Source organism: Mustela lutreola, chromosome 3, assembly GCF_030435805.1.
Source record: "Mustela lutreola isolate mMusLut2 chromosome 3, mMusLut2.pri, whole genome shotgun sequence".
Classification (NCBI taxonomy): Eukaryota; Metazoa; Chordata; class Mammalia; order Carnivora; family Mustelidae; genus Mustela; species Mustela lutreola.
Genome location: NC_081292.1, coordinates 22,257,546 through 22,278,555, shown reverse-complemented (window position 1 = coordinate 22,278,555; position 21,010 = coordinate 22,257,546). Strand labels below are relative to the sequence as shown.

The 21,010-nt window shown below is 37.3% G+C and overlaps 1 long non-coding RNA gene across 1 annotated transcript in view; it reads right to left on the bottom strand.

Moving 5' to 3' along the window:
* LOC131826473 (uncharacterized) overlaps positions 1–21,010 on the bottom strand; it is a 42,502-nt gene that overhangs the window by 6,441 nt on the left and 15,051 nt on the right. The window contains exon 2 of the long non-coding RNA XR_009351617.1: positions 7,181–7,286. This is a non-coding gene — a long non-coding RNA (uncharacterized LOC131826473). The remainder of the gene's footprint in view (positions 1–7,180; positions 7,287–21,010) is intronic.

Sequence of the window (21,010 nt, the reverse complement as noted above, 5' to 3'; positions counted from 1 at the left end):
ATGACCTTGCAGAGCAAAATCCAGTTGAATTCATCTAAGTATTGCTTCCATCATTTTATATTGTCCTATACAAATAGCAAGAAGTTTTGATTTACTAACTGGCTGTGTTTCAAACATCGACTTGGGATTTTCTTGGTTAGAATTTGGAACATTTTCCCCTAAGTAATGATATTACCATGGTGGTTAAATTGCAAGTTATTCCTAAAGGGCTTTTTTGAGCTGTAACCTAGGTAAAACAATGTACTTCTAGCAAAAATTGGTAGAAGTGGTAGCTGTATTACAACTAATACTTAAACAAAACAAACGCATTGAATGAAAAGTGGTCCACAAAATATTCACAAAAATTCTCCAACCTTCAATTTTTATGTTAACCTGGCCCCAGTCTATTTTCAACAATTTTCCTCTATTTTCATGGCACACTGGAGAGATTTATAAAGAGGTATTTAGGGTACTTGGGTGGCTCAGTTGGTGAAGCATCTGCCTTTGGCTTAGGTCATGATCTCAGGTCCTGGGATCGAACCCTGCATTGGGCTCTCCGCTCAGTAGGGGTCCTGTTTCTGCCTCTTCCTCTGCCTGCTGCTCCTTCCGCTTGTGTTCTCTCTCTCAGTCAAATAAATAAATAAATAAATAAATAAATAAATCTTTAAAAAAAGGTAAGTTAAAAAAAATAAAGTGGTGTTTATTACACAGCACTGTAATTATAAGCTTACTTTGCTGTCTTCTTTATTATAAGAATCTCTTGTAAACCATGATGCTAATGTTAAAAAAGTTTTTGGAGGAACTAATTATGAGCATGACAGAAGCAAAAAGGCATCACAAGTTTAGTTCAAAGATTCACTCTGGGTAAAAACACCTATAGGTATAGGAAATGATTATCTAATCTTTGTTTAAATGTAAGAAATAATATTTGGGGGGCACCTGGGTGCCTCAGTTGTTAAGGGTCTGCCTTTGGCTCAGGTCATGATCCTCAGGTCCTGAGATCAAGCCCCACATTAAGCTCCCTGCTCGCAGGAAGCCTGCGCCACCCTCTCCCACTCCCCCTGCCTGTGTTCCTGCTCTTTCTGTGTCTCTCTCTCTCTCTGTCAAATAAATAAATAAATAAATAAAATCTTAAAAAAAGAGAAAATAATATTTTGTAATTGTCATTGAGTGAGTCAGCTGGAAGGGTGGATGACTGCTTTCTCAGAACAAGTCTTAAACCTATTAAACCTCATGAGGAAATGCTTATCCATTTTTTTCTCAGGAGGGCTAATTTCTTCCCAGAAGGAAGTCTGGAATAACATTATAAAATAGGGTTCTGTCTCATACTAGGTTTTGGACAGGTTTTTTTTTTTTTTTTAAACAAAGATAATGAGGTCTTGTATATATAAACAACACTGATGAAAAAAAATATATGTCGTTTAGTTCAGTCTTGTTAATGAACCCAAATTTAGCTCTTCACTCTTGGAGATCACAGGTGTATAATTAATGAGGATATTACAGAGAGAAAATACGTGTGTGTAAGCTCCATCCTCCCTACAGATCAGGAAAACCTTGCCCTCAAGCCCTGTGATCATTTAGGATAAGGCAGGTGTTACAGAGCATGTTGAAACAAAACAGCAAGAATGCAAGTGTTAACAAAATTACATTTCAAGCCAGTAAGGGCTAGTTCAAACATAGGAAGACCCAAAAGACTTGCAAGATATTGAAATTGTGGGGAAATCAATTTTGCCTCAGCAAAATGATGCCACAGCAATGTATCCTGAATGACAGAAGGTGATTCATGAAAAATGTTATCTAATATGACTGGGTTTTAATACGATGGATCTGACTTGTTTTGGAAGCTGCTTTTTGAAATATTTGTCTATTCTTCTAAAAATATATTTAATGCCATGTCAGTCATTTTTAATTCCCTATTTTATATGAGACCTTCATTTGTGCCAACCTGGAGTTTGACAAAAGTAAGATTCCCCAGGAAGAGAGAGCCCAGAGGTTGATAAGAGATTACTATATAGATTGGCCTAGGGCAGGGATTATCTTGAATTTGTTTCTTCTCAGTGGGTGGTTGGAAATTTTTTGAGTGAACTTACTGGATAAGAGAGAGAATGTTTTTTGCAGTTCTGCTTAATCTATTAGGGGTTAACCATTATATGATACTGTGCCAAGTCACACTAATTTAATGAATGAATGAATGGAAGTATCTCTTGATAATCACCTGGGAACTGAGGGTTCTGAGGTCACAAAGGTGGTTTCATTATTGTCACCATATTTGTCTTGTCTTTAGTAGCCACTCATTCGCTTTACTCTTTTTAACACATCGTTTTAACTAAAATATTTCCCTTAAAAAATATTTTATTTATTTATTTGACCAGAGATCACAAGTAGGCAGAGAGGCAGGAGAGGGGGAAGCAGGCTCCCTGCCAAGCAGAGAGCCCAATGCGGGGCTCGATCCCAGGACCCTGAGATCATGATCTGAGCCGAAGACAGAGGCTTAACCCACTGAACCACCCAGGCGCCCCTAAAATATTTTACTTTTTCAAGAGGCTTTTTTTTACACCTCCTTTCTATTTTTTCAAAAGATTTTATTTATTTATTTGAGAGAGGGAGAACGAGTTGGGGAGGAGCAGAGGGATAGGAACAAGCAAACTCTGGGATGAGCGTTCTCGATTTCACGGCTCAGCCACTCAGGTGCCCCTCCATTTCCTATTAACAACAGCTATTAGAAAGCTTAGATGGAATACATAGGTGTTAAAGTAAGGTGAAGTCATTAGAGTTGTGTTTTATCATTTTTATATTTTTCTACACCTAATATACATAGCTTTTATATAAAAATGTGTAAAAATACCTCAAACCTAAAGTTTACTTGATTTCTTCTCAATTCCTGAGTTTCCTCACACCCAGAGCTAAATACTCACATAACAACCAGATCCTTTGCTCACACCCCCGTACCCCTCAGTAGATGTACTAGAAGAACTGTAGAGTTGTACAAAGAATTCAAACAGCAAGGGTAAGATTGTATTAAATTTTATGTTTCCACAACACTCGTTAAACAGCCTACATTTTTTAAAAACACGTAGTCCGTGTGTTAGGATGCAGGAAGACCAAGATAAATAAGATGCCACTCCTATCTCCATGAAGCTTGTACGCAGGCAAGTACACGTATTGTCTACAATTCGTGTAGTGAGTGATAGATGAGCAGGAGTCCAGGGGGCTCTGGAGTCAAGAGGATGGCATGACTCACTGCACATCCTAGAAGGATCAGAGCACACTTTCGAAAGTAGGCAACTGACTCCTTTTAACCTGAGTGTTGAAGGGTTGAGACTTGTGAGGTAAACTAGGGAGTTTAGTCCATGTACAAACATGTAGCCAGTGTCAGAGATGGCCAGGGTAGAGATGTGGTTAACTTAGAGTTGGTGGCCCTCACAATTTCTGGCTTCACTTGAGTTGTTGCCACCAAATGGAAGTGACCCAGAGAGATCCACAGTTGTCAAAATGACTGAAACTCATAGTGTAATAGAAGAGCTTATACCTTTGTTCTCAAGGTATTAGAATCCCCTTGACATCAAAAAAAGATGGTGAAGTGAGGCAGACAGAGTTTTTATGGGTAGGTTCTCCAGATTGCCTGGCTGCACATTTCCAGCCCCACCACCATGTTTTTCTTCCAGCATCAGTAGAAGATGACTTCTGTTTCACTATCCTTCTCTGTAAAATGGGTACCTATTTCACAAGTTGCTTGTGAACACTGAAAAATGCAGTGCAAGAAAGATCACTGTGAGGGACACCTGGGTGGCTTATTCGGTTAAGCCTCTGCCTTTGGCTCAGGTCATAATCCCAGGGCCCTAGGATCAAGTCCCGCATTGGGCTCCCTGCTCAGTGGGGAGCTGCTTCTCCCTCAGCTGCTGCTCCCCCTGCTTGTGCACTCTCTCTCTCTCTCTCTCTGACAAATAAATAAATAAAATCTTTTAAAAGATGATCACTGAGGGTTTACTTCTGGGCTCTATTCTCTTCCATTGATCTGTGTCTATTTCTGTGCCTGTACTCTACTACCATACTATTTGAATTACTACAGCTTTGTCACATATCTTGAAATCTGGGGTTGTGAAACCTCTAGCTTTGTTCTTCCTTTTCAAACTTACTTTGGCTATTTGGGGTCTTTTGTGGTTCCATACATATTTTAGGATTATTTGTTCTTATTTTATAAAAAATGCTGTTGGTATTTTGATAGGGACTGCATTGAATCTGTTGTCTGCTTAGGGTGGTATGGACATTGTATTAATATTGGTTCCTCCAGTCCATGAGCATGGAAATATCTTTCCATTTGTTTGTGTTGTTGTCAACTTCTTTTATTAATGTTTTATTGTTCTCAGAGTACAGGTTTTTTACCTCCTTGATTAAGTCTATTCCTAGGTATTTCATTCTTTTTGGTGCAATTTTAAGTGGGTGGTTTCCCTAACTTCTTTTTCTGCTACTTTATTATTAGTGGATAGAAATGCAACAGATTTCCACACATTAATTTCGTATACTGTGATTTTACCAAATTCAGTTTTCACTTCTAAAAGTTTTTCTTTGTGAAGTCTTTAGGGTATCACATCACCTGAAAATGGTGAAAGTTTTACTTTCTCTTCACCAACTTGGATGCCTTTTATTTCTTTTTTCTTGTATGACTGATGTGGCTAGGACTTCCAGTATTATGTTGAATAAAAATGGTGAGAGTGGACATCCTTGTCTTTTTCCTGATTTTAGGGGGAAAGCTCCCAGTTTTTTGCCATTGAGTATGATATAAGCTGTGGGTTTTTCCATATATGACCTTTGTTGAGATATGATAAAAGAGGCAAAAATATACAATGGGGAAAAGACCATCTTTTCAACAAATGGTGTTGGGAAAACCAGACGGCTACATGTAAAAGAATACAACTGGATCACTTTCTTACACTATCCACAAAAATTAACTCAAAAGGACTAGAGATCTTAAACCATAAAACTTCTAGAAGAAAACATAGGCAGTAACACAAGGCATAGAAACATTCTTCTAGAAATGTCTTCTCAGGCAAGGAAAACAAAAGCAAAAATAAACAAATGAGACAATGTCAGAATAAGAAGGTTCTGCAGAGTGAAGGAAACTGTCAACAAAACATGAAGGCAACCTATTGAATGGGAGGAGATACTGCAAATGATATAATCAACAAGGGATTAATATCCAAAATGATCTAAAGAACTTATACAACTCAACACTAAAAACATGAAATAAAAAATGGGCAGAGGACTGGAATAGGCATTTTGCCATAGGAAACATACAAATAAATGGATGACCAACAGACACATGAAAAGATGTTCCACATCACTAATCATCAGGTAAATGCAAATCAAAACCATAATGGGATATCACCTCACACCTGTCAGAGTGGCTAAAATAAAAAACAAAGAAATAGCAAGTGTTGATGAGGATGTGGAAAAAAAGGAACCCTTGTGCATTTTTGGTAGGGATGCACACTGGTGCAACAACTATGGAAAACAGTATGGAGGTGCCTCAAAAAATTAAATAAGAATTACCGTATAATCCAGGAATTCCACTACTGGGTATTTACCCAAAGAAAATAAAAACACTAATTTGAAAAGATATATGCACACCTACATTTATTGCAGCATTATTTATAATAGCCAATATATGGAAGAAACCCAAGTGTCCATCGATAGAGGAATGGATAGAGAAGATGCGGTGTACACACATACTGGAATACTACTCGGCCATACAAAAGAATGAGATCTCACCATTTGCAACACCATGGATGGAACTAGAGAACATGATGCTAAATGAAGTAAGCCAGTCAGAGGAAGGTAAATCCCATATGATTTCACTCACACATGGAATTTAAGAAACAAAGCAAAAGAACAAACAGAAAAAACAGACTCTTAGATATAACGAACAAATTGTTGGTTGCCAGAGGGGTGAAACAGATAAAGGGGGTCATGAGTCCACCTACCATAACGAGCGCTGAGTAATGTATAGTGTTGCTGACTCCTTATATTGTAGGCTGCATATTAAATATATTTGAATAAAAAGGAAAGAAAGAAAGATCACGATGGCTGCATTTCCAGGCTCATCCTCCAAAAAGTCTTTGGTTGTAATCCTGTCTATTAGAGGGTACAATGTTTAACAAGTGGAAGAAAGTAGTGTTATATGTTAGACACTTAAGACCTCACTCAAAGGATTGCCAAGTTGGAAGGAGAAAAAAATCTAATAATTTTGTTTCCTAATTAGACATTTTTCTTCTTGGAAGATGACACCGAAAATAAGAACATTCTGATTGGTTTGATAATTCTGTTTCTTATGGTAATATAAGAGGTGGCTCTTTTGGTTTAGCAAATCAGAAAGCAAAAAATGGCTCATATTTCATGTAAACAGTTTGAGGATCAAACAAACTTCCTTCAGCACTATTTCTTCCTCTAAATATAATACAGAAAGATTACTAATTAAGTGTGAGCTTTTCTTCCAATGCCAGCATTATAAATTGGTAGGTCTTATACCTTAAACATTTTCATCAGAATGGGAACATTTCTACTTAAATAGAAAAACTATAAGCCAAAGATATTACTTCAGGAGTTGTTTAAAATTTCAAACACTTCTCAATAGATATTTATGATTCTTAGACTGTGGCATCAAATTTCGTCTTGCTTAAGGTTATGAAATTCAGTAGAAATATTTTATTATATTAATTAAGAGACATTGTAGGAACATGTTTAATGGTAATAGGAATTAGTATTATTAATGATGGGGTGAATATATACAAAATGCTATTCCTGAGTAAAACTTATCTTGATTCACTTTCTAAAAATAATTCAACATACTTCATTTCTCTGATATGTTTATTACGATTCTCTATGAATATCGTTTAGCCTAGGTAGGATATTTCTTAATTAAGTATAAATTTTATTTCATCAAGGCAGGAACTAACAAAGTTATGTGTAAGTATTAACATACTGAGAGTAAATGATGAAAATTAGTCTTACCAAGATGCCAATCATAAAAATAAATTACACAGGTTGAAGAAAAAACGTGAACATCAAATAAAAAAGAGGAAAAGCTTTCTCAACCTAAGGCAAGGTGGATGGGTAGAGCTGACTTCCAGAAAAAGATTTAAGTTCATAACTATAACCAGACCTGACTTCAAACTAACACATTTCAACTTAGTTTCTTTCTTACCTGAACTGCGGCGGTAGGTCTCCATTTCTTGATGAAGACTGTCGAGAATGACAGTGGAGGAAGGAGTCAAACCATCATGAAGATCTCCTAGAATAAAATGCCGACCCTGTGAGGGTCAATCAGACAAATTAAAAAGTCAAATTAATACATATCACCAGCATCCTCACAACACTGACTCATAATCAGGCCAAAGCATTTACTATATGTTTTTCAATTTTCAGTGTGTTTCCTGGATAAGTCAGTAAATATGGGATTTTTCCAACGCAAACAAATGTCTCTCCAAGAAGTTATGGCTATAATGGTAAGTTGTCATAAGAAATATTCAACATAAGTAAAAAAAAAAAAAAAAAAAAAAAAGAAAACACATACACACTAGGTTGTCTCTATTTAGTTTTTTTCTATTCATTTTTTAAACTGAAGGACCATTAACATAAGTGTTACATTAGTTTCAGGTGTATAACATAATGATTCAACAGTTCTATACATTACTCAGTGCTCATGATAAGTCCCACGACAAAGCTGTAGCAATTAAAATAGTATGATAGTAGGATACTGGCACGAAATAGACACATACATCAATGGAAGAGGATAGGGAGCCCAGAAATAAATGTATGCTTATACGGTCAATTTTCCATTCAATTTTAAATTATAATGTCTAATTTTTTGCAGAATTTCCCCTTAATTGACACATATTCATTATAAAAAAATTTTGATTTTTTTTGAATAAGTTAAATGTATTTTATTTATCTTACTTTATTTTCTATGATGTTATTAGTCACCATATGTTAGTCATCATTAGTTTTTGATATAGTATTCATGATTCATTATTTGCATATAACAAAAATTTTAAAGTTAAGAGAAATCAAAAGCAGGAAAAGATCCTGTGAAATGTTTATTACTTAAAGAAAAACACTCAATATTATTGTACACTTTGCTAAACCGTCTTAACAATCATATTCATATATACATTCAAAATGTATGTTGCATTCTGTATTCAATATGTACATACATATTATATTCTGTATTTTATTCATTTATCATTCATAGTTATTCATTTGTTCATTTATCAAGGTATCGTAAGCATGTTTCCACGTTTTGTTTTTATTTCACACACGGAGAGAGAGAGAGATCACAAGTAAGCAGAGAGGCAGGCAGAGAGAGGGGGAAGCAGGGTTCCTGCAGAGCAGAGAGCCTGATGTGGGGCTCCATCTCAGGATCCTGAAATCATGACTCGAGCCGAAGGCAGAGGCTTAATCCAAGGAACCACCCAGGGGCCCCAACATGTTTCATGTTATAACATACTCCTCATAAAGATAATCATAACAATTTTACAATATTCTGACAACTATACAGTCCCAGAAGATGAGTATATTACTAACTTTATACATATAGACCAACAGCTCCCAAGCATTGTACCAATTTACACAAATAACATCATATTGTGTGCGAGTCCTTATTTCACTATTCTTTTTTTTTTTTTTTTTTAACATTAATCTGTTTCTGGATGGTTTCTTCCATTCCTTAGATTTCTTTATCAATTCCTATGTCAGTATCACAGTTTAAATAGCAAAGCTTTAGAGTCTGTTTTGATTTGGGACAGGCGAATGTCCCTGAAGTTTCCTCCTTTTTCACCAGTTCTTTAAATAAAAAGTTTATTAGGCTTTCCCCCATGATAACATTGCAATTGTTTCTAAACCCAGTAAAAACAATCTTGTACTTTTACTGTGTTTTATTGCTTTAAACTCTTCAATTCCTCAATGATTTACCTTTTGTTTAGAGCAATGGTGCTTCACTAAGGGTAATTTTATCCCCCAGGAAAACGTGACGCTATTTGGAGGCATTTGGGCTGTTGCCTTTGGGAGGACAGTGCTGCTACTGGCATCTAGTGGCTGAAGGCCAGGGATGCCGCTGCACACTCGCCAATGCACTACAGGGGACAACCTCCCCTGCAACAAGTTTCCCCCAGTTTTTCCAAAGTGTCCATAGTGTGGAAGTTGAGCAACCCTGGCTATGAAATAAATTGAAAACCTCTTTGCTTGGCACATCAGTCCCTCATTCAAACGACTTCGTAGTCTTCAAATGGAGTACGTTTATCTTTGGTGGTCAGTTTCCAGAGCCTCAAACTGATCTGCTGGATAACACGCCCAAGTTCAAAATAATAGTTCTACATTAGAAGGAGAAGAAGGCAGAGGAGGAAGCGAAGGAGAGAGAGCAGCAGGGGGAAAGGAGGAAGAGGAGGAAGAAGACGGGGAGGAGGAGGAGCTCGAAGAGGAGGAGAGAGGCACATTTTTCATCTGGAAATCATACTATGCATGAATCCCTGTGGCTGTCCAGCTGGCTTCAGTCTTTAAAAAAAAAAAAAAAAGAAATACAGCATACAGTTAATGATTTGATAAGCCTAGTCTTATCTTTATGTTCATTTTAATTTTTTCTAGATATTTTCACAGATTTATGATTACATTTGAACTTGAAAACTGGTTCAGTTAAACTCAATCTACTTGCGTATTTTAATTGGATTATGTTGACTTTATGGATCAATTTCCAAAAGTGGCATTATTTGTCTTCTTCTACATGCTTTTATATACTTTAGTAAAGTTTCAGAGCTTGTCCTATTCCTAAATCTCTGGCATCCAAGAACAGTGTGTCTTGTAACTTATTCCTTCTCAGTCCATAGGAAACATCATTCATTACATCAGAGAAAATTATGTTTAATACCTCCTATGCTAATTAACATACCCTCTTGTGTAGATATCAATAAGCATATTTCAAGGACACATTAACCAATTTTTAATCACCTGTTTCAAATATCACCCATTACACAAACAAAAAATTATTTTTAATATTGCTTATGTGAATTAACACTCCCTCTGGTATAGCTATCAATAAGAGTACTTCAAGTACCAAATAATCTATTAAAATGTTGATCCTTTTTATGTATAGTTGAAGTGGTAATTAACTGCCTCCATAATGTGGATTATGGATAATTTGCATTATACTCCCAAGTGCAAGGTTGCAACCACCACCCTCCCCTGACCAACAAATGCTATCCTGATACAATTTAAAGTAAATTTTCATGCATACCACAAAACAGCCTCAGCAAGTAATAATTACTAGGATATCCAACCTAATGTATATATAATAATACATATATTTAAGTGTCTAATAAGAAAGGCTTGGTCTAAAAAAAAAAATCATGCTATGTTCTCAGGTTTCTCCATTGCAGCACATGTAAAATTTCTGGCTGGAGATTGGTGGGAAACCGTACTGTGCATTGTAGAATGTTCAGCAGCACCGAGAGGACGGTACTACCTCACTTTCCCCAGATGTGCCAATCAAAAATGGCTCTAGACATTGCAAAATGTCCACTGAGGGCAAAATCACACCACGTTAACCGCAGGTCTGCAGAATAAAATACTATACTATACTATGAAGCTGTTAGAAATATATTGTAAAAAATTTTCATGACCTAGGAAAAGGTTCAAAAAAAATTTTGTTTTGGGGGCGCCTGGGTGGCTCAGTGGGTTAAGCCGCTGCCTTCGGCTCAGGTCATGATCCCAGGGTCCTGGGATCGAGTCCCGCATCGGGCTCTCTGCTGAGCAGGGAGCCTGCTTCCCTCTCTCTCTCTGCCTGCTTCTCCGACTACTTGTGATTTCTCTCTGTCAAACAAATAAATAAAAATCTTTAATAAAAAAAAATTTTGTTTTAAGATTTTATTTGTGTATTTGACAGAGAGAGCATGAACATAATCTGGGAGTAGCAGAGGGAGAGAGAGAAGCAGGCTCCCCACTGAGCAGGGAGCCCTATCTGGGGTTCTACACAGGGCTCCATCCCAGGACCCTGGAATCATGAACTGAGCCGAAGACAGTTGCTTAACGGACTGAGCCACCCAGGAGCCCCTTAAAATGTTTTTAATTAAAAAATCATATGAGACAAAAGGTAAGTACGATCCTGATTTGTAAAATTAAAAAAAGTGGAGATAGACATTGAAATATAATGAAGGTTATCTTTTATGTGTGTGCTCAGTCTGACCAAATGTTAAGATTTCACATGTTTTATCTACTTCATTCTGAGAATAACCTTATGAGGTTGGTACTATTGTTAACCTCACTTAACAAATAAGGAAACTAAAGCTCATGGATATTAAGAAACTTGGGAATACCATAATATTAATGGCAGTCATGTCCAAGTAGTGAAATTGAGTGGTATTTATCTCTTTATACTTTTCAAGCTTTCCTCAATAAACATTACCTTTTATCTGAAAACTTTAAAAAGACCTATAAAATCATAAATTTTTCTCTTAAAGACCATAATTTACTGAGTGCTTTTTGATTGTTTCCATCTAATATTATATTCTTAGCCTTTTATTATGCCTTAACTTTTAAAAAAATTTTCTTTATGGAGATTTAATTGACATATAACATTATATTAGTTTCATATATACATGATTCAATATTTGTAAATATTACATGATCACCATAAGTCTAGTTAACATTTATTACCATACATAGTTACAATTTTTTTCTTTGATGAGAACTTTTAAGATCTACTCTCCTGACAACTTTCAAATATGCAGAACAGTTTCATTAACTATAGGCACCATGCTGTGCCTTGACTTTTTTCTGAGTAACATTTCTTCCTAATTATTTGGTTACTAAAAGCTGTAATGAAGGATCTTCCTTCATTACAGCTTTTCTTCCCCATTTTTCCTACTCAGATGCATATTCAGTGTTTCAACTTAACACCTTGAATCACTAAAATAAAACCTTGATGAACTTTCTTGAGAGACAATGTACCCAGAAACCTTGAAACATTTTTTTAAAACTTAGAATTAACTAGAAAACTCAAAAATCCCCGCTGAAGATCTTTTTTTTTTTAAAGATGTACTTGTTTTTATTTGAGAGAGAGAGTGAGAAAGTCTGTGAGCAAGGGGAAAGGTAGGGGGAGAGGGAGAGGAAGAGAAGCAGGCTCCTCCCTGAGCAAAGCCCACCACAGGCCTTGATTTCAGGACCCTGAGAGCATGACCTGAGCCATAACCAAGAGTTGGATGCTTAGCTGACTGAGCCACACAGGTGCCCCTGTTGAAGATCTTTTGAAAACACATTGCCCATTTCCCCCCTCCTTGGTGAAGTATGCTAACAGGCTGGGTGTCACAGATCTATTATACTGTCATCAGTGGAAATGCGTCCAACTTCATCAGCTGCCTCTTTCTGGAAGCAGATGGGGTATCAGGAATGAATAGGTGTCAGTGTTGAGCATAAACATCACCGGAAGCTCACGTTATTTTTATGCATTTGTTTGATAAAAAATTACCAAATGATATTTGACTTTAAGCTTCCAAGTCAAGTTTCAATTACGGAATGTTCAATTCTACTTTCTAGTCCCCATTCCTACAACATATGCACCAAGAAGATATTTCTCAAAATAATCACCAATAAACATACAGAGTTTTCACATGCATATTGGATCTTTGCCCAATATTCTCTTCATTCAATACATCTTTCTTTCTTTCTTTTTTTTTTTTTTTAAGATTTTATTTATTTATTTGACAGAGATAACAGGTAGGCAGAGAGGCAGGCAGAGAGAGAGAGAGAGAGAGAGGAGGAAGCAGGCTCCCTGCTGAGCAGAGAGCCCGATGCGGGGCTCCATCCCAGGACCCTGGGATCATGATCCGAGGCGAAGACAGAGGCTTTAACCCACTGAGCCACCCAGGCACCCCTCTTTCTTTCTTTCATACTGATTGATTTCCTTCTTTCCTTCCTTCCTTCTTAAGGTTTTATTTAATTGACAGAGAGAGAGGGTGTGTGAGCACAAGCAGGGGGAGTAGCAGGCAAAAGGAGAGGGAGAAGCACGCTCCCGGCAGAGCAAGAAACCCAATGTGGAGCTCTATCCTAGGAGCCGGAGATCATGACCTCAGCCCAAGGCAGATGTTCAACTGACTGAGCCACCCAGGTGCCCCTCAATACCTTTTTCTTTGGAGTAAGTCTATAAGAAAACAAAAGTTAGGTACTAATTTTAACCAAAGGTACTTTAAAAATAAACATCCAGAGAAGGAAGAGCTAGATTCGTTATTAGCCATTTCGTTATAATACGTTTGAGTAACCTTAGAGCCAATGAGGTCTTCTCAGGTTGGTGTTTGCTTCTAAAGCAAACCTTCATCGGCAGCCAGGGAAGGCTCTGCAGTCTGGAAGGCTCAGACCATTTTTGTCCATTGCCTGTTCTCTGCTTTGCTATGCCCCATGTCCGCGTCTGGCTAGATGTGAGAAATTTGAAGCCATCTTAGTGAATATGATGATGGGAAGGAGAACACAGCTGGGGGAGGAGGGAGAACAGGCTCTTCAGGGTCAAGCACATTGAAATGTAGCTGCTATAGAAACAATTACACAAAATAACAAAAATCAAATCAAAATGCTCAAGTGTGTGTGCTATTTACTTGTCTGAAATTATCTGCTAAATGATGTTAGGTTAAAAATGAGCAAAGTGAACAACTATTCAATTTATACTCAACCAGCATACTTTACTGATCCATTGTACCAGTAAAATATTTTAATAATTCAGAACCATAAATTATTATTAATGTTATTTGTATTTGCTCTTACAGCATTCATTTATCTAATGATTGTCTTGGACACTCATATCTTACCCTTCACAAAACACGCAGAGAATGCTATTGCTGTAAATTAGGTAGTCAATTAATTACAGGTATTACTATTTCAAAATTTTGGGGGGGGGGGAAAGAGTGTTAAAAGTATAAAGAGATAGAATCCTTAAAATTCATTTTTACTATTTGTACAATGACTTGGGGGAAAACATTTCAAACATTCAGTTCTATTGTCACATTAGGCTAGAAAGTAAGTCTTGTTTAACATCATGCAATTACCAGGCAGCTAGCTAAGCAGGGGCTCAACTCCATGTGTCTCCAAAATCAACTCTCCTAGTTATTATTGCCAGGGGTACCCTGGTCTTGGTGGAAGAAGAATAAAGGGGTTAGAGTGGTGTTGTCACATCAGAAGGAGGCAAGAATTCTGTCAAGCAGGCTCATACCAGTGAAGGGAAAAAGATATCAGGGAGCTCTCTTAGACTTGAAACACAGCCTTAGGACTTTAAAGGTATTAAGTCTAGCATTCTAGAAAGAGTGGATACCCCTCTAACGTTAGGAAACTAGTTAACCAAATTAATAACACCAATGGTGAAATATCAGATGTCCGCACAATGAGGCGGGAAGTGAAGAACACAGACAAGACTGTAATCATGGTTCAGAGACGATGGAACAAGGAATTGTAGTAGCAGAAAGCTTTGACAGGAGGGCTCAGGCTGGACGCAGAAGCAGTGGGTTGGAAGGAGCTCTGCAGCCAGGATTCCTGGTTCCAATCCCAGCTTTGAGCCCTGCCATATGTATAACCTAGCCATCCTCAGCCTCAATTTTCCTCTCACTAAAACATAATAGGCTGGTTATAAGGCTGCTGAGAGATTAAGTGATGTGCAATGCACGTGAAGAGCTTAGTACAACGCCTGGCACGTAGTGAAAGTTCAATATATGACCGAATGCAGGAGAAAGGAGGGTTTGATGCAGGATGATGTGGACGGCGGTGGTACCATTAAGAAAAACTGAAAACTCATAAAGACGACTTGGGTGATTCTGATGGAAGATGTCTAATAAAAGCAGCTGATAATTATGCTTGGCATATAAAATGGTGAAAGTAAGGTTTTTTTTTTTCTTTTTTAGATAGAGAATATGAAAGAGCACGAGAGTGGGATGAGGGGCAGACGGAGATGCAGACTCTCCGCTGAGCAGGCAGCCCAATGAGGGACTTGATTCCAGAACTTCATGATCATGACCTAAGCGAAGGCAGTTGCTTTACTCACTGAACCACCCAGGTGCCCTGAAAGTAAGTTTTTAGGATTGTACATTAAGTGTCTTAACATTGCCCTAGTAACCTGGGGGAGGTTGTAGTATCTTTTATTTTTCCGGACAGCAGGGGGCTCCCAGGTACTGGGAGGCAGTAAGCAAGTCTATTTTCTGTACTTGGCTCAGTTAACTTTCTTACTGCTGGCAAAAGTAAGCTGGCCTCATCTGATGGCATGGTTAAAAAGAAGTTGTATAACTCTAGAATCATAAATGCACAAATTTCTCTACTAGGTATCTGACACCCACTGAACCTTATAGAGTTGGAGTGTATCTCAGCCAGGAGTTTAACATCCGTCCGTCCTTCCTTCCTTCCTTCTATCCGTCCATCCATCCATCCATCCATCCACCCATCCACCCATCTTTCCTACAGCATTTATGGAATAGCGGGCTAAACCCCATGAATAAGGCAAGATGCCGTATCAGAAACTCACAGGTTAAAAGGGAAAACAAAGGAACAGAGTCTAGCATAAAACGGAATTAAGAGCTGGAGTTACACATAGAGCAGTGGGAACACACAAGGGGGAGGTTGTATTCCTGCCTATAGGCAATTTGAGGATAGCTCATCATAAGAGCTGGGCAAGGCCAGTGAGAAGGGCATTCCACACAGAGGAACAGCACATGTGCAAAGGTGTGGAGGAATGAAAATGTGTGAGAGGGGCACCTGAGTGGCTCAGTGGGTTAAGCCTCTGCCTTCAGCTCAGGTCGTGATCTCAGGGTCCTGGGATCGAGGCCCTCATTGGGCTCTCTGCTCAGCAGGGAGCCTGCTTCCCCCACCCCCACCCTCTGCTTGCCTCTCTGCTTACTTGTGATCTCTGTCTGTCAAATAAATAAATAAAATCTTTAAAAAATAAATGGGTGAGAAATGTTGCAGGAACAGCAAATGTAGTTTGTAGAAAAGGAACCAACAGGAGAGAAGTCAAGCTTCAAGTGAATAAAGAGCTCATGTCTGAATATTTCAAGTTCCCTATGACCTTCACATCACTATTTAGTAGAAAACTAGGGTTACAGAGCTTTGGTTCACGAAATCACTGATTCTGTAATTCTAGACATGGTATTTCTCAGCGTGTTTTTCAGTTACTAATTCTTTTCTTCCTCATTCGAAGAGTCATGTCTGAGAAGTCACTTTTTTCTCACCGTCTAACTTTGATGTCACATTTTTTTATTTAAGATTTTTTTCTGTAATTAAACAAAGGTTTTGTTTTGTTTTGTTTTGTTTTAAAAGATTTTATTTATTTGAGAGAGAGCAAGAGAGAGTGGCAGAAATAGTTACAGAAAGCATGACGGGGGGGAGAGGGAGAAGCAGGCTCCCCGCTAAGCACAGAACCTGACATGGGGCTCGATCACAGGACCCTGGGATCATGACCTGAGCTGAAGGCAGATGCTTTACTGACTCAGCCACCCAGGTGCCCCCCAAAAAGGAAATTTTTTAAAAGTGAGTATCTATATATTCTTACTCTAACCTAAAATAGCAAACAGGTAGTATCCACTCCAGGCACACAAGTTTTATGTTCTTTGTTCACATCTAGCACTTACCTGTCCTAAGCAATGTGAGTGTACCTGTAGCCAAAGAAATTAATAAGTCATCTAAGAAGCCAGGTCTTTGTGAAAGCTTTAGTCTAATCATAAGATGAGTTTAAAGCAAAAGAGATGCTGTTGTTTTTATGAGTGGAGTCGTTTTAGGCATGTATGTTAATTTTGAGGATTGATGGTTTTTAAGACTGGGAAATTCATTTGTTCTACACTGAGTGTGGATTTGAAGGGATGGAAAGAAATAAAGCATTAGTAAGGACAACCTAATTAATAATGGTAATAATAAAAAAGCAACAGTGACAAGAAAAAAAATGTCCCCACTAGCATCTAGAGCACTGTGCAGATAATAAGTGCTCCAAAAATACTTGAATAAATGAATGTTAAATGAATATTGATTCTCAGCCCCTTACCTGCACAAACATTAAAGTCAGTGTGACTGGGGCCACATGACTTCAGATGCGAGGCTGTTTCAGTGTTGCATAAAAACCAAGCCTCTGCTTTGGTAGCCCTGGTGGTTTTTGATTTTTCTTTTTTTTTTCAAAGCAACAAATTGCAAGTTGAAGTACTATTTGTTTCTTCTTACCTTCATGACCATTTAAAATATCAGGCTCTTTTTCTCTGTTACATGCATCACCATTTCTTGGGCCTTTTTTTATTCTGTGTTTGCCAGAAGTAGTCAGTGTGGTTAAGACTCTGTTAAGTCTTCCTTCAACAGAAGGATTCCATAAGAAGTAATATGGATGTGTAAATCAAGTGTAAGAAGAAATGCCCTTCATTTCCTCATTCAAGAGGGGGGAAAGAGTGACTATTAGAGTTCTTTTAGAAATTCTGATTCTCTTTCATATCAACTCAATATGGTCAGATGGAAGTGGTCTTCTGGGGAAAAAAATGGTCTTTTTCTGCCTGATGGAGAAATGGAGAACGCTTATGTGTTCCCAATAAAACCCACTTAGTTCTGTTGATATATGAGGATTGCTAGGTAAGTTGTAGCTAAATGTTACCTTGTTTTTTCCTACTAGAAACTTAATGTTAACATGAAGTTTAACATTTAATATTAATGCTATTTAATTTTAATTTAATGTATAAGGAATTTTTTTTGGTTAAACTCTTATGTGTTTAGGGTTGTAGAATTTGCTTATTACTTATCAGGATAGATTCTATAAAGAATATAATAAAGAAAATGAAGAAATTATGTTTCCCTCTCTAGTCAGAGGTTTATGAAGAGGATCTCAGGTCTTCGGGTTCACCAACTCCTTCTGATAAATGGAGAAGGAGCATTATGAAAATGTTCTTGTGCAGACAGACTTATACAGTATATGTGGTATTCTTTAAAAAAAATAAACTCATATAAATACTATAGGTGTCTGTTTTTGAATTAAACAATGGAGCTTGGCATTATGCATCTGAAGGTTTCCGCTGGCTTCCTAAATTTACCAATAGTACAGAGGGGATCATTTGCATACATCCTACCAAGCCCACAGCACTTTGGGTGAGTTTTCCAAGTCAGGTAAACCTTTCCTATTGTTTATATTGTTGTCTATGCCAAAGATGAGCGAGTGATTCAATGGAAAGGAGGTCTTGCGGCATATTGCTGCCAAGATTCTGGAACATATCTATTTAGGAGATGTAAATTTGGGACCCATTCAAGAAGCAAGGAAAAAAAATACAGGATAATGAAAAGCTTAAAGATTTATATTTTATGTCTATGTATAGTATTTAAACTCCAAAGAGAAATGATGATCAGTTAAATGTCAGAACAATGAATCTGAACTTTCAGACTATTTGATGCGGTGCACTGATATGTCTAAACTATTCCACAAACATTTGTTACAAGCTACCTCCTATATCGCTGAAGTAGAACTGTCTAAAGAAATCCCAGGGAGTTAAAATAGAAAGGATTCTAACTGACTTCTCTCTCTTTTTCTTCATCCATATTATTTTTATAATACATGTAGCACATATTTGTTGTTAAAACTGAAATAAAGAGATATGAAAATTAAAGAACAAGACTCCTGTCTTTGTGACTCCAGCTCCTAGCCCCCTAGGAACCACTGCTGATGGTTTTGTGTTTATTTATTCAAACTTCCTTTTAAATGCATATAAAAACACATCTACTTATAATTTATTAAAAAAATCATCTGACACATATTCCACAGATTACTTCTCTTTTGATAATATTGTATACTTTTTACCATGATAGCACAGAGACCTATCTTTTAAAAATTTAAGTCTATGGAATTCTGAGCATACTGTATCTGAATACTATAATTCATTAAATATTTCTCTCCATTGTGTTATTTAGGAACTACTCCTGCTGTTAGTATCAGACACACACACACACACAAAAACCTGTTACAGAAACACTAGAAATTTTATCTCTCTCATAGCAAGAGCTAAGCAGTCCTGGGCAGAGGTGATGACCCATGTCTTTAGGAATAGAATGCTTTCAGTGTTCTGATACTGAGTGTGGCTCCCATCCCCAAAGGAACATCATGGTCCCAAAATATCTGTTGGAGCTCTAGCAATCAGACCTTTATTATAGGCAGGAAGAAGAAGTGGACGGCAAGTAACAGAAGTTATATGTCAGGAAGTCAGTCCATTAAAAAAAAAAAAAAACAAAACTCTTATACAAGTTTCTATAACAATTTCTGCTGGTATATCATTGTTCAAATATTATCACACAGCCATCCCTTTCTACAAGGACTTAAGAGAAATGTAGTATTTAGGGGGTCACGTGGACACCTCCACCAATCAGGGTTCTTTCACTAAGGAAGAAGGGGAGAATGAAGGTTGAGGGTATTTAATTAAGCAATTTCTACCACATTCATTATGAGTTTATAATTTTTGCTATGGCAAATGGAGCTGCAAAGAATATCCATAAGCATATTTCTTTTTATGGTATTTGCTTCATTTTTCTCTTGCAACTCCTGTTTTTGACTTTGAGTCTATTACTTATCTTCCATTATGTTATAGCCTTTCATTAGTTAGAATGTCACCCATTTTTCTGTTTTTTTTTTGTTCAAAAACACAAGTATTCTAATCTCTTTTAAGTTTTACCCCCTTTCTTCCCCCTATTTAAGTTTTCCCCTTTTTGGTAAAAGCAGAATAATGGGTTAAGGTATTGATGTTTGTACACGAAAGAATGACAAACTGAAAGTGTCCCACCTGCCCTTTATTAGTTAATTGACAAGACAGTCCAATGGCTGATAGCACAGACTGGGTATAACTTTCTACTCTCTGATTTTCCTTGTGCCTTATTCTATATCTGTAAAACATTGTTAACCTTGGTACTTAAGTCACAGGGCTGGTGTGAAGATTGAAAGTAAAGTGCTTGGAATAGTAGCTAGCATGAAGTAAGTGCTATGTGTCTTGAAGGTCGTCAACTACTGTCTCAGTGAAGTTAAAAAAAAATAGTTTATATGTAGAATGATGGAATGCAGGCACAAAGAGAAGGTGACTGGTGTTCAGAGCCCAGAAGAGTTTTTGTAAGGGATTTGAGATGGCCAAAATTGAGTGAGTTGAGCAATATTGAAAAGACAGCTGAGGTCGGGAATCATGTACTTGTGATGAACATGGGCATATGGTAGTACTTGACTGCTTGGGAACAGAAGTGAAGACAGTGGACAAATAGATAAAATTAGGGTTGAGGTTGACTAGATAGGTTGGCAGAAGGCCAGAAGTATAGAACAATAGAATAGATGGTGCTGATATGAATTAGAGGAAGTTCTGGCTGGGAAAGGAGAAATATGAAGGTGGGACTTCCTATGATTTCAAACATTGATTTCTCTTGAATTGAGAGGTAGGGTATATGATGGATAGAAAGAAGGATATGGAATGAGTAAATTCCGTAAATTCAATAAATTCAGAATTCAGGCTTTTAAAGGTATCATTCTGAGTGATAATAAATTCCTAGCAGGTTATGTGAGTAGATTCTTGAAGTAAAACAAATGCCAGGGATGTGCATCAGGGAAATAGGGAAAATCAACGATTCCACTCAGTTTAATTAAATTGGCAACTGATGGCCACCTTGTATATGCCAATGAAAGTGTTCTGTGTTCTTGTGAATAAAATAAACACACTTCTTAACCTCAATTTACTTAACATTTTTCAGAGTGGAGGACTGACTGGTGAATGAAATATGAAGTGGGATTTACAATTACTCAAGGGCACTACAAACAGACAAGAAAATATCAGTGGGCCAAGAGCCAAAGTCTGCAATGAATGTGGAGGAATAGCCTAAAAGCCAGTGCGTGACAGTGACAAAGAAGATGGTATAATGATATCTTCAGAAAGAGGTTGATGAACTCAGACTGTAGAACACTGGATGTAAACTGTGAGTTGTTAACATGTCTACCTTCATCACTAGACTCTGAAATCCTTTAGAGCAGGGACTA